Here is a 14,901-nt window from a genome sequence, read left to right as displayed (position 1 = left end):
GCATAAGGCAGGGGCAACAAGTGCCGGCTAGGCATAAGGCAGGGGCAACAAGTGCCGGCTAGGCATAAGGCAGGGGCACAAGTGCCGGTTAGGCATAAGGTAAGGGCACAAGTGCCGGCTAGGCATAAGGCAAGGGTACAAGTGCCGGCTAGGCATAAGGCAAGGGCACAAGTGCCGGCTAGGCATAAGGCAAGGGCACAAGTGCCGGCTAGGCATAAGGCAAGAGAACTAAGGTTGGCTAGGCATAAGGCTAACTCTTTGCACTCTTTGCATAAAGGGTTAGGCACCCATAGGGGTGAAGAGCTAGCTTTCACCCCTCTACTCTGTACTTGGACATTTAGGACTAGATCCTTTGTTGTACAGTGCGGAGCCACTCCATAACCCCATGCTCCAAGCGACCAGGCACTTCTTGTCTGTCCTCCGTAAATGGGTAATGCCTTCTTCCCCAATTACAGTCGTGCATGCGCATTCAGACGGGACAAGAGCGAAGAGCGTAAAGCCTGCCCTGTGTAAATAACAGACATGAAAACAAAGACATAAACAAAAATAAAAGGGTGTACAAGTGCCGGCTAGGCATAAGGCAGGGGCACAAGTGCCGGCTAGGCTTAAGGCAGGGGGCACAAGTGCCGGCTAGGCTTAAGGCAGGGGGCACAAGTGCCGTCTAGGCTTAAGGCAGGGGGCACAAGTGCCGGCTAGGCATAAGGCAGGGGCACAAGTGCCGGCTAGGCATAAGGCAGGGGCACAAGTGCCGGCTAGGCATAAGGCAGGGGCACAAGTGCCGGCTAGGCATAAGGCAAGGGCACAAGTGCCGGCTAGGCATAAGACAGGGGCACAAGTGCCGGCTAGGCATAAGGCAGGGGCACAAGTGCCGGCTAGGCATAAGGCAGGGGCACAAGTGCCGGCTAGGCATAAGGCAAGGGCACAAGTGCCGGCTAGGCATAAGGCAAGGGCACAAGTGCCGGCTAGGCATAAGACAGGGGCACAAGTGCCGGCTAGGCATAAGGCAGGGGCACAAGTGCCGGCTAGGCATAAGGCAGGGGCACAAGTGCCGGCTAGGCATAAGGCAGGGTCACAAGTGCCGGCTAGGCATAAGGCAGGGTCACAAGTGCCGGCTAGGAATAAAGGCAGGGGCACAAGTGCCGGCTAGGCATAAAGGCAGGGGCACAAGTGCCGGCTAGGCATAAGGCAGGGGCACAAGTGCCGGCTAGGCTTAAGGCAAGGGCACAAGTGCCGGCTAGGCATAAGGCAAGGGCACAAGTGCCGGCTAGGCATAAGGCAAGGGTACAAGTGCCGGCTAGGCATAAGGCAAGGGCACAAGTGCCGGCTAGGCATAAGGCAAGAGAACTAAGGTTGGCTAGGCATAAGGCTAACTCTTTGCACTCTTTGCATAAAGGGTTAGGTGTTGTGAATTCTGTTTGTGGGCTCCCCCGGTGGTGTTTTATGGTATTGCCACTTATTTGCCTTCTTCTATCCTTGATCACCTGTTGACACCCATTAGGGGAGTTTCCTATTTAAGCCTGCTTGGCTGCTGGTCTGATGCCGGCCAACAATGTATCAGTAGCATTCTGTTGCATTCTCCTGCCTCAAGTTCCAGTTCAGCTAAGTTGAATTTTGTTCCTAGTTAATGCTATTTTTTGTCCAGCTATCTGCAATGTGACTCTCTGTAGCTGGAAGCTCTCGTGGACTGAAATTGCCACTCCAGTGGCATGAGTTGTCACTGGAGTTTTAAAGTAATTTCAGGATGGTGTTTTTGAGTAGTGTTTTGAAGTTGACCGTGAAGTAACTCTTTCCTGTACTTCTGCTATCTAGTAAGCGGACCTCACTGTGCTAAATCTGCTGTTCATCCTACGTATGTCTTTTCCTCTTGACTCACCGTCAATATTTGTGGGGGCCTGCTATCTCCTTTTGGGGTTCATCTCTGGAGGTAAGGCAGGCCTGTATATTCCTCTGATAGGGGTAGTTAGATCTCCGGCTGGCGCGTGGTGTCTAGGGCATCGTAGGAAACACTCCCCGGCTACTTCCAGTGTTGTGTCAGGTTCAGGTCACGGTCACTTTAGTTTCCATCACCCGAGAGCTAGTCCGTTTGTTATTTTTGATTTCCCTGCCATTGGGAAAATCATAACAGTTTGGCCGGCCCACATGTGTTAAAACTATGCACTAAAGCAGGAAAGGATATGAAAAGGTTTTTTTTTCCTTCTGTGTTTGGAAAGTGCACCTTAGTGCTTATTTGTACTCCTTGCTTAAACTGCAGTCTTCAGCCTTTTTTTTTTTTTTCTTCCTCTCCTCTTAATCTCTGAATGGCTTTGGTTACACCTGTTTGAATCATGGATCCACAGAGTCTGGTTGCAGGTCTGAATAACCTGGCTTCAAAGGTCCAGAACTTACAAGATTTTGTTATTCGTGCTCCAATGTCTGAACCTAAGATCCCTATGCCTGAATTTTTTACCGGAGACAGATCCCGTTTTTTGAATTTCAGAGAGAATTGTAAATTGTTTTTGTCTCTGAAATCTCACTCTGCTGGTGATCCTGCGCAACAGGTTAAAATTGTTATTTCTCTATTGCGGGGTGACCCACAAAGTTGGGCATTTGCATTGTCGCCAGGGGATCCTGCGTTATTAAATGTAGATGCGTTTTTTCTGGCTTTGGGGTTGCTTTATGAAGAACCTAATTTAGAGATTTTGGCTGAGAAAGCCTTGATAGCTCTTTCCCAAGGGCAAGATGAAGCTGAGATATACTGCCAGAAATTTCGTAAATGGTCGGTGCTTACTAAATGGAATGAGTGCGCTCTAGCAGCTAATTTCAGAGAAGGTCTCTCTGATGCCGTGAAGGATGTCATGGTGGGGTTCCCTGTGCCTACAGGTCTGAATGATGCCATGAAATTGGCTATCCAGATTGATCGGCGTTTACGGGAGCGCAAATCTGTGCACCATATGGCGGTATCTTTTGAGCAAAAACCTGTGCACCATATGGCGGTATCTTCTGAGCAAAAACCTGTGCACCATATGGCGGTATCTTCTGAGCAAAGACCTGTGCATCATTTGGCGGTGACCTCTGAAAAGGCACCAGAGCATATGCAATGCGATAGTGTATTGTCTAGAGGCGAACAACAGAATTACAGGCGCAAAAATGGGTTGTGCTTCTATTGTGGAGATCCAGCTCATGTTATATCAGCATGCTCTAAACGCATAAAGAAGGTTGATAAAAAGGTTGATAAATCTTTTTCTATGGGTACCTTGCAGTCTAAATTTCTTTTGTCCGTGACATTGATTTGTACTTTATCATCTGTTACTGTGGATGCTTATGTGGATTCTGGCGCCGCTCTGAGTCTCATGGATTGGTCCTTTGCCAAGCGTTGTGGGTTTGATTTAGAGCCTCTGGAGGTTTCTATTCCCTTAAAGGGTATTGATTCTACACCTTTGGCTAGCAATAAACCACAATATTGGACACAAGTGACTATGCATCTTTCCCCAGACCATCAGGAGATTATTCGTTTCCTTGTGTTATATAATCTACATGACGTATTAGTACTTGGATTACCATGGTTACAAATTCATAATCCAGTCTTGGACTGGAGATCAATGTCTGTGCTGAGTTGGGGATGTCGGGGGATTCATGGGGATGCACCTTTGGTTCCCATTTCTTCATCTACTCCCTCTGAGATCCCAGCATTTCTGTCAGATTTTTATGATGTCTTTCAGGAGCCTAAAACTGATTCTCTCCCCCCTCACAGAGAGTGTGACTGCGCTATTGAGTTGATTCCCGGTAGTAAATTTCCTAAGGGTCGCTTGTTTAATTTGTCTGTACCTGAACATACTGCTATGCGGGAGTATATCAGAGAATCTTTGGAAAAGGGTCATATTCGCCCCTCTTTGTCTCCATTGGGGGCAGGGTTTTTTTTTGTGGGTAAAAAGGATGGTTCATTGAGACCTTGTATCGACTATCGACTTCTGAATAAGATTACTGTTAAATACCAGTACCCGTTACCTTTACTGACTGATCTTTTTGCTCGCATAAAGGGGGCGAAGTGGTTCACTAAGATCGATCTACGTGGTGCGTATAATTTGGTGCGGATTAAGCAGGGGGATGAGTGGAAGACCGCATTTAATACGCCTGAAGGCCATTTTGAGTATTTGGTAATGCCTTTCGGTCTCGCGAATGCCCCTTCCGTTTTTCAGTCCTTTATGCACGATATTTTCCGTGAATATCTGGATAAATTTATGATTGTGTATTTGGATGATATTTTGATTTTTTCGGAGGACTGGGAATCTCATGTTCAACAGGTCAGGAGAGTTTTTCAGGTTTTACGAGCTAATTCTCTATTTGTGAAGGGCTCAAAGTGTATTTTTGGGGTTCAGAGAATTTCCTTTCTGGGATATATTTTTTCCCCTTCATCTATGGAGATGGACCCTGTTAAGGTTCAGGCTATTTGTGATTGGATACAACCTACTTCTCTAAAGAGTCTTCAGAAATTCTTGGGATTTGCTAATTTCTATCGCCGATTCATAGCGGGTTTTTCTGCCATTGCTAAACCTTTGACTGATTTGACCAAGAAGGGTGCTGATGTTGCTAATTGGTCCTCTGCGGCTGTGGAGGCCTTTTGGGAGCTTAAGCGCCGCTTTTCTTCTGCTCCTGTGTTGCGCCAGCCTGATGTTTCGCTCCCGTTCCAGGTTGAAGTAGATGCTTCCGAGATCGGAGCAGGTGCAGTTTTGTCGCAGAAAGGTCCTGACTGCTCAGTGATGAGACCATGTGCGTTTTTCTCTCGAAAGTTTTCGCCCGCTGAGCGAAATTATGATGTTGGAAATCGGGAGCTCTTGGCCATGAAGTGGGCATTTGAGGAGTGGCGTCATTGGCTTGAGGGTGCTAGACACCAGGTGGTGGTCTTGACTGACCACAAAAATCTAATTTATCTTGAGTCAGCCAGGCGTCTGAATCCTAGACAGGCGCGCTGGTCGTTGTTTTTCTCTCGATTTAACTTTGTGGTCTCATATCTGCCTGGGTCTAAGAATGTGAGGGCGGATGCCCTCTCTAGGAGTTTTGAGCCTGACTCGCCTGGTGATTCCGAACCTACTGGCATCCTGAAGGATGGGGTGATATTGTCAGCTGTCTCCCCAGACCTGCGGCGCTCTTTGCAGGAGTTTCAGGTGGATAGGCCTGATCGCTGTCCGCCTGGTAGACTGTTTGTCCCTGATGACTGGACCAGTAGAGTTATTTCGGAGGTTCACTCTTCCGCGTTGGCAGGTCATCCTGGAATTTTTGGCACCAGGGATCTGGTGTCTAGGTCCTTCTGGTGGCCTTCCTTGTCTCGAGATGTACGTATTTTTGTGCAGTCTTGTGATGTTTGTGCTTGGGCTAAGCCCTGCTGTTCCCGGGCCAGCGGGTTGTTGTTGCCCTTGCCTATTCCTAAGAGGCCTTGGATGCACATCTCTATGGACTTTATTTCTGACCTTCCTGTTTCTCGTAGGATGTCCGTCATCTGGGTGGTGTGTGACCGTTTTTCCAAGATGGTTCACTTGGTACCTTTGCCCAAATTGCCCTCCTCCTCTGAGCTGGTCCCTCTATTTTTTCAGAATGTTGTGCGTTTGCATGGTATTCCTGAGAATATAGTGTCTGACAGGGGTACTCAGTTTGTGTCTAGATTTTGGCGGGCGTTCTGTGCCAGGATGGGCATCGACTTGTCGTTTTCGTCTGCATTCCATCCTCAGACTAATGGCCAGACTGAGCGTACTAATCAGACCTTGGAGACTTAGGCTACTTTCACACTAGCGTCGGGAACAACCCGTCGCTGCGCGTCGGGCCGACGTTCCCGACGCTAGTGTGGTCTCCGCCGCACAACGGGGGCAGCGGATGCATATTTCCCACGCATCCGCTGCCCCATTGTGATGTGCGGGGAAGTGCGGGGAGGTGGGGGCGGAGTTCCGACTGCGCATGCGCGGTCGGAAAAAGCGGACCGTCGGGAGCAAAAAACGTTACATGTAGCGTTTTTTTCTCCCGACGGTCCGCTACCATACGCCCAAGCGTCGCAAAACGGATTCACCGTTTGGAAATGCGTCGCAAATGCGTCGCAAATGCGTCGCTAATGTTACTCTATGACGAAACAACGTATCCAGCAAAAACTTTTGCTGGATGCGGCGTTTCGCAAAAACGACGCATTTGCGACGTATTGCAGTTAACGCTAGTGTGAAAGTAGCCTTACTTGAGGTGTTTTGTGTCCGCTGATCAGGACGATTGGCTTGATTTTTTGCCATTGGCAGAGTTTGCCCTTAACAATCGGGCCAGTTCTGCCACTTTGGTTTCTCCATTTTTTTGTAATTCAGGGTTTCACCCTCGCTTTTCGTCCGGTCAATTGGAGTCTTCGGATTGTCCTGGAGTAGATGCTGTGGTTGATAGAATGCATCAGATTTGGGGACAGGTTGTGGACAATCTGAAGTTGTCCCAGGAGAAGACTCAACAGTTCACTAATCGTCATCGGCGTGTCGGTCCTCGTCTTTGTGTTGGGGACCTGGTTTGGTTGTCTTCTCGATTTGTTCCTATGAAGGTCTCGTCTCCTAAGTTTAAGCCTCGGTTTATCGGCCCTTATAGGATTCTGGAGGTTCTCAATCCTGTGTCCTTTCGTTTGGACCTCCCAGCATCTTTTACTATTCATAATGTTTTTCATCGGTCATTATTGCGGAGGTATGAGGTGCCGGTTGTTCCGTCTGCTGATCCTCCTGCTCCTGTGCTGGTTGAGGGTGAGTTGGAGTATGTGGTGGAGAAGATCTTGGACTCCCGTGTTTCCAGACGGAAACTTCAGTATCTGGTTAAGTGGAAAGGCTATGGCCAGGAGGATAATTCTTGGGTGACAGCATCTGATGTTCATGCTCCTGATTTGGTTCGTGCATTCCATAGTGCTCATCCAGATCGCCCTGGTGGTTCTGGTGAGGGTTCGGTGCCCCCTCCTTAAGGGGGGGGTACTGTTGTGAATTCTGTTTGTGGGCTCCCCCGGTGGTGTTTTATGGTATTGCCACTTATTTGCCTTCTTCTATCCTTGATCACCTGTTGACACCCATTAGGGGAGTTTCCTATTTAAGCCTGCTTGGCTGCTGGTCTGATGCCGGCCAACAATGTATCAGTAGCATTCTGTTGCATTCTCCTGCCTCAAGTTCCAGTTCAGCTAAGTTGAATTTTGTTCCTAGTTAATGCTATTTTTTGTCCAGCTATCTGCAATGTGACTCTCTGTAGCTGGAAGCTCTCGTGGACTGAAATTGCCACTCCAGTGGCATGAGTTGTCACTGGAGTTTTAAAGTAATTTCAGGATGGTGTTTTTGAGTAGTGTTTTGAAGTTGACCGTGAAGTAACTCTTTCCTGTACTTCTGCTATCTAGTAAGCGGACCTCACTGTGCTAAATCTGCTGTTCATCCTACGTATGTCTTTTCCTCTTGACTCACCGTCAATATTTGTGGGGGCCTGCTATCTCCTTTTGGGGTTCATCTCTGGAGGTAAGGCAGGCCTGTATATTCCTCTGATAGGGGTAGTTAGATCTCCGGCTGGCGCGTGGTGTCTAGGGCATCGTAGGAAACACTCCCCGGCTACTTCCAGTGTTGTGTCAGGTTCAGGTCACGGTCACTTTAGTTTCCATCACCCGAGAGCTAGTCCGTTTGTTATTTTTGATTTCCCTGCCATTGGGAAAATCATAACAGTTTGGCCGGCCCACATGTGTTAAAACTATGCACTAAAGCAGGAAAGGATATGAAAAGGTTTTTTTTTCCTTCTGTGTTTGGAAAGTGCACCTTAGTGCTTATTTGTACTCCTTGCTTAAACTGCAGTCTTCAGCCTTTTTTTTTTTTTTCTTCCTCTCCTCTTAATCTCTGAATGGCTTTGGTTACACCTGTTTGAATCATGGATCCACAGAGTCTGGTTGCAGGTCTGAATAACCTGGCTTCAAAGGTCCAGAACTTACAAGATTTTGTTATTCGTGCTCCAATGTCTGAACCTAAGATCCCTATGCCTGAATTTTTTACCGGAGACAGATCCCGTTTTTTGAATTTCAGAGAGAATTGTAAATTGTTTTTGTCTCTGAAATCTCACTCTGCTGGTGATCCTGCGCAACAGGTTAAAATTGTTATTTCTCTATTGCGGGGTGACCCACAAAGTTGGGCATTTGCATTGTCGCCAGGGGATCCTGCGTTATTAAATGTAGATGCGTTTTTTCTGGCTTTGGGGTTGCTTTATGAAGAACCTAATTTAGAGATTTTGGCTGAGAAAGCCTTGATAGCTCTTTCCCAAGGGCAAGATGAAGCTGAGATATACTGCCAGAAATTTCGTAAATGGTCGGTGCTTACTAAATGGAATGAGTGCGCTCTAGCAGCTAATTTCAGAGAAGGTCTCTCTGATGCCGTGAAGGATGTCATGGTGGGGTTCCCTGTGCCTACAGGTCTGAATGATGCCATGAAATTGGCTATCCAGATTGATCGGCGTTTACGGGAGCGCAAATCTGTGCACTATATGGCGGTATCTTTTGAGCAAAAACCTGTGCACCATATGGCGGTATCTTCTGAGCAAAAACCTGTGCACCATATGGCGGTATCTTCTGAGCAAAGACCTGTGCATCATTTGGCGGTGACCTCTGAAAAGGCACCAGAGCATATGCAATGCGATAGTGTATTGTCTAGAGGCGAACGACAGAATTACAGGCGCAAAAATGGGTTGTGCTTCTATTGTGGAGATCCAGCTCATGTTATATCAGCATGCTCTAAACGCATAAAGAAGGTTGATAAAAAGGTTGATAAATCTTTTTCTATGGGTACCTTGCAGTCTAAATTTCTTTTGTCCGTGACATTGATTTGTACTTTATCATCTGTTTCTGTGGATGCTTATGTGGATTCTGGCGCCGCTCTGAGTCTCATGGATTGGTCCTTTGCCAAGCGTTGTGGGTTTGATTTAGAGCCTCTGGAGGTTTCTATTCCCTTAAAAGGTATTGATTCTACACCTTTGGCTAGCAATAAACCACAATATTGGACACAAGTGACTATGCATCTTTCCCCAGACCATCAGGAGATTATTCGTTTCCTTGTGTTATATAATCTACATGACGTATTAGTACTTGGATTACCATGGTTACAAATTCATAATCCAGTCTTGGACTGGAGATCAATGTCTGTGCTGAGTTGGGGATGTCGGGGGATTCATGGGGATGCACCTTTGGTTCCCATTTCTTCATCTACTCCCTCTGAGATCCCAGCATTTCTGTCAGATTTTTATGATGTCTTTCAGGAGCCTAAAACTGATTCTCTCCCCCCTCACAGAGAGTGTGACTGCGCTATTGAGTTGATTCCCGGTAGTAAATTTCCTAAGGGTCGCTTGTTTAATTTGTCTGTACCTGAACATACTGCTATGCGGGAGTATATCAGAGAATCTTTGGAAAAGGGTCATATTCGCCCCTCTTTGTCTCCATTGGGGGCAGGGTTTTTTTTTGTGGGTAAAAAGGATGGTTCATTGAGACCTTGTATCGACTATCGACTTCTGAATAAGATTACTGTTAAATACCAGTACCCGTTACCTTTACTGACTGATCTTTTTGCTCGCATAAAGGGGGCGAAGTGGTTCACTAAGATCGATCTACGTGGTGCGTATAATTTGGTGCGGATTAAGCAGGGGGATGAGTGGAAGACCGCATTTAATACGCCTGAAGGCCATTTTGAGTATTTGGTAATGCCTTTCGGTCTCGCGAATGCCCCTTCCGTTTTTCAGTCCTTTATGCACGATATTTTCCGTGAATATCTGGATAAATTTATGATTGTGTATTTGGATGATATTTTGATTTTTTCGGAGGACTGGGAATCTCATGTTCAACAGGTCAGGAGAGTTTTTCAGGTTTTACGAGCTAATTCTCTATTTGTGAAGGGCTCAAAGTGTATTTTTGGGGTTCAGAGAATTTCCTTTCTGGGATATATTTTTTCCCCTTCATCTATGGAGATGGACCCTGTTAAGGTTCAGGCTATTTGTGATTGGATACAACCTACTTCTCTAAAGAGTCTTCAGAAATTCTTGGGATTTGCTAATTTCTATCGCCGATTCATAGCGGGTTTTTCTGCCATTGCTAAACCTTTGACTGATTTGACCAAGAAGGGTGCTGATGTTGCTAATTGGTCCTCTGCGGCTGTGGAGGCCTCTCGGGAGCTTAAGCGCCGCTTTTCTTCTGCTCCTGTGTTGCGCCAGCCTGATGTTTCGCTCCCGTTCCAGGTTGAAGTAGATGCTTCCGAGATCGGAGCAGGTGCAGTTTTGTCGCAGAAAGGTCCTGACTGCTCAGTGATGAGACCATGTGCGTTTTTCTCTCGAAAGTTTTCGCCCGCTGAGCGAAATTATGATGTTGGAAATCGGGAGCTCTTGGCCATGAAGTGGGCATTTGAGGAGTGGCGTCATTGGCTTGAGGGTGCTAGACACCAGGTGGTGGTCTTGACTGACCACAAAAATCTAATTTATCTTGAGTCAGCCAGGCGTCTGAATCCTAGACAGGCGCGCTGGTCGTTGTTTTTCTCTCGATTTAACTTTGTGGTCTCATATCTGCCTGGGTCTAAGAATGTGAGGGCGGATGCCCTCTCTAGGAGTTTTGAGCCTGACTCGCCTGGTGATTCCGAACCTACTGGCATCCTGAAGGATGGGGTGATATTGTCAGCTGTCTCCCCAGACCTGCGGCGCTCTTTGCAGGAGTTTCAGGTGGATAGGCCTGATCGCTGTCCGCCTGGTAGACTGTTTGTCCCTGATGACTGGACCAGTAGAGTTATTTCGGAGGTTCACTCTTCCGCGTTGGCAGGTCATCCTGGAATTTTTGGCACCAGGGATCTGGTGTCTAGGTCCTTCTGGTGGCCTTCCTTGTCTCGAGATGTACGTATTTTTGTGCAGTCTTGTGATGTTTGTGCTTGGGCTAAGCCCTGCTGTTCCCGGGCCAGCGGGTTGTTGTTGCCCTTGCCTATTCCTAAGAGGCCTTGGACGCACATCTCTATGGACTTTATTTCTGACCTTCCTGTTTCTCGTAGGATGTCCGTCATCTGGGTGGTGTGTGACCGTTTTTCCAAGATGGTTCACTTGGTACCTTTGCCCAAATTGCCCTCCTCCTCTGAGCTGGTCCCTCTATTTTTTCAGAATGTTGTGCGTTTGCATGGTATTCCTGAGAATATAGTGTCTGACAGGGGTACTCAGTTTGTGTCTAGATTTTGGCGGGCGTTCTGTGCCAGGATGGGCATCGACTTGTCGTTTTCGTCTGCATTCCATCCTCAGACTAATGGCCAGACTGAGCGTACTAATCAGACCTTGGAGACTTACTTGAGGTGTTTTGTGTCCGCTGATCAGGACGATTGGCTTGATTTTTTGCCATTGGCAGAGTTTGCCCTTAACAATCGGGCCAGTTCTGCCACTTTGGTTTCTCCATTTTTTTGTAATTCAGGGTTTCACCCTCGCTTTTCGTCCGGTCAATTGGAGTCTTCGGATTGTCCTGGAGTAGATGCTGTGGTTGATAGAATGCATCAGATTTGGGGACAGGTTGTGGACAATCTGAAGTTGTCCCAGGAGAAGACTCAACAGTTCACTAATCGTCATCGGCGTGTCGGTCCTCGTCTTTGTGTTGGGGACCTGGTTTGGTTGTCTTCTCGATTTGTTCCTATGAAGGTCTCGTCTCCTAAGTTTAAGCCTCGGTTTATCGGCCCTTATAGGATTCTGGAGGTTCTCAATCCTGTGTCCTTTCGTTTGGACCTCCCAGCATCTTTTACTATTCATAATGTTTTTCATCGGTCATTATTGCGGAGGTATGAGGTGCCGGTTGTTCCGTCTGCTGATCCTCCTGCTCCTGTGCTGGTTGAGGGTGAGTTGGAGTATGTGGTGGAGAAGATCTTGGACTCCCGTGTTTCCAGACGGAAACTTCAGTATCTGGTTAAGTGGAAAGGCTATGGCCAGGAGGATAATTCTTGGGTGACAGCATCTGATGTTCATGCTCCTGATTTGGTTCGTGCATTCCATAGTGCTCATCCAGATCGCCCTGGTGGTTCTGGTGAGGGTTCGGTGCCCCCTCCTTAAGGGGGGGGTACTGTTGTGAATTCTGTTTGTGGGCTCCCCCGGTGGTGTTTTATGGTATTGCCACTTATTTGCCTTCTTCTATCCTTGATCACCTGTTGACACCCATTAGGGGAGTTTCCTATTTAAGCCTGCTTGGCTGCTGGTCTGATGCCGGCCAACAATGTATCAGTAGCATTCTGTTGCATTCTCCTGCCTCAAGTTCCAGTTCAGCTAAGTTGAATTTTGTTCCTAGTTAATGCTATTTTTTGTCCAGCTATCTGCAATGTGACTCTCTGTAGCTGGAAGCTCTCGTGGACTGAAATTGCCACTCCAGTGGCATGAGTTGTCACTGGAGTTTTAAAGTAATTTCAGGATGGTGTTTTTGAGTAGTGTTTTGAAGTTGACCGTGAAGTAACTCTTTCCTGTACTTCTGCTATCTAGTAAGCGGACCTCACTGTGCTAAATCTGCTGTTCATCCTACGTATGTCTTTTCCTCTTGACTCACCGTCAATATTTGTGGGGGCCTGCTATCTCCTTTTGGGGTTCATCTCTGGAGGTAAGGCAGGCCTGTATATTCCTCTGATAGGGGTAGTTAGATCTCCGGCTGGCGCGTGGTGTCTAGGGCATCGTAGGAAACACTCCCCGGCTACTTCCAGTGTTGTGTCAGGTTCAGGTCACGGTCACTTTAGTTTCCATCACCCGAGAGCTAGTCCGTTTGTTATTTTTGATTTCCCTGCCATTGGGAAAATCATAACAGTTTGGCCGGCCCACATGTGTTAAAACTATGCACTAAAGCAGGAAAGGATATGAAAAGGTTTTTTTTTCCTTCTGTGTTTGGAAAGTGCACCTTAGTGCTTATTTGTACTCCTTGCTTAAACTGCAGTCTTCAGCCTTTTTTTTTTTTTTCTTCCTCTCCTCTTAATCTCTGAATGGCTTTGGTTACACCTGTTTGAATCATGGATCCACAGAGTCTGGTTGCAGGTCTGAATAACCTGGCTTCAAAGGTCCAGAACTTACAAGATTTTGTTATTCGTGCTCCAATGTCTGAACCTAAGATCCCTATGCCTGAATTTTTTACCGGAGACAGATCCCGTTTTTTGAATTTCAGAGAGAATTGTAAATTGTTTTTGTCTCTGAAATCTCACTCTGCTGGTGATCCTGCGCAACAGGTTAAAATTGTTATTTCTCTATTGCGGGGTGACCCACAAAGTTGGGCATTTGCATTGTCGCCAGGGGATCCTGCGTTATTAAATGTAGATGCGTTTTTTCTGGCTTTGGGGTTGCTTTATGAAGAACCTAATTTAGAGATTTTGGCTGAGAAAGCCTTGATAGCTCTTTCCCAAGGGCAAGATGAAGCTGAGATATACTGCCAGAAATTTCGTAAATGGTCGGTGCTTACTAAATGGAATGAGTGCGCTCTAGCAGCTAATTTCAGAGAAGGTCTCTCTGATGCCGTGAAGGATGTCATGGTGGGGTTCCCTGTGCCTACAGGTCTGAATGATGCCATGAAATTGGCTATCCAGATTGATCGGCGTTTACGGGAGCGCAAATCTGTGCACCATATGGCGGTATCTTTTGAGCAAAAACCTGTGCACCATATGGCGGTATCTTCTGAGCAAAAACCTGTGCACCATATGGCGGTATCTTCTGAGCAAAGACCTGTGCATCATTTGGCGGTGACCTCTGAAAAGGCACCAGAGCATATGCAATGCGATAGTGTATTGTCTAGAGGCGAACGACAGAATTACAGGCGCAAAAATGGGTTGTGCTTCTATTGTGGAGATCCAGCTCATGTTATATCAGCATGCTCTAAACGCATAAAGAAGGTTGATAAAAAGGTTGATAAATCTTTTTCTATGGGTACCTTGCAGTCTAAATTTCTTTTGTCCGTGACATTGATTTGTACTTTATCATCTGTTACTGTGGATGCTTATGTGGATTCTGGCGCCGCTCTGAGTCTCATGGATTGGTCCTTTGCCAAGCGTTGTGGGTTTGATTTAGAGCCTCTGGAGGTTTCTATTCCCTTAAAGGGTATTGATTCTACACCTTTGGCTAGCAATAAACCACAATATTGGACACAAGTGACTATGCATCTTTCCCCAGACCATCAGGAGATTATTCGTTTCCTTGTGTTATATAATCTACATGACGTATTAGTACTTGGATTACCATGGTTACAAATTCATAATCCAGTCTTGGACTGGAGATCAATGTCTGTGCTGAGTTGGGGATGTCGGGGGATTCATGGGGATGCACCTTTGGTTCCCATTTCTTCATCTACTCCCTCTGAGATCCCAGCATTTCTGTCAGATTTTTATGATGTCTTTCAGGAGCCTAAAACTGATTCTCTCCCCCCTCACAGAGAGTGTGACTGCGCTATTGAGTTGATTCCCGGTAGTAAATTTCCTAAGGGTCGCTTGTTTAATTTGTCTGTACCTGAACATACTGCTATGCGGGAGTATATCAGAGAATCTTTGGAAAAGGGTCATATTCGCCCCTCTTTGTCTCCATTGGGGGCAGGGTTTTTTTTTGTGGGTAAAAAGGATGGTTCATTGAGACCTTGTATCGACTATCGACTTCTGAATAAGATTACTGTTAAATACCAGTACCCGTTACCTTTACTGACTGATCTTTTTGCTCGCATAAAGGGGGCGAAGTGGTTCACTAAGATCGATCTACGTGGTGCGTATAATTTGGTGCGGATTAAGCAGGGGGATGAGTGGAAGACCGCATTTAATACGCCTGAAGGCCATTTTGAGTATTTGGTAATGCCTTTCGGTCTCGCGAATGCCCCTTCCGTTTTTCAGTCCTTTATGCACGATATTTTCCGTGAATATCTGGATAAATTTATGATTGTGTATTTGGATGATATTTTGA

Source organism: Ranitomeya variabilis, chromosome 5 (assembly GCF_051348905.1).
Source record: "Ranitomeya variabilis isolate aRanVar5 chromosome 5, aRanVar5.hap1, whole genome shotgun sequence".
NCBI classification, from domain to species: domain Eukaryota; kingdom Metazoa; phylum Chordata; class Amphibia; order Anura; family Dendrobatidae; genus Ranitomeya; species Ranitomeya variabilis.
The sequence above is the reverse complement of the archived record's forward strand: the minus strand, read 5'-3'. Positions refer to the sequence as shown.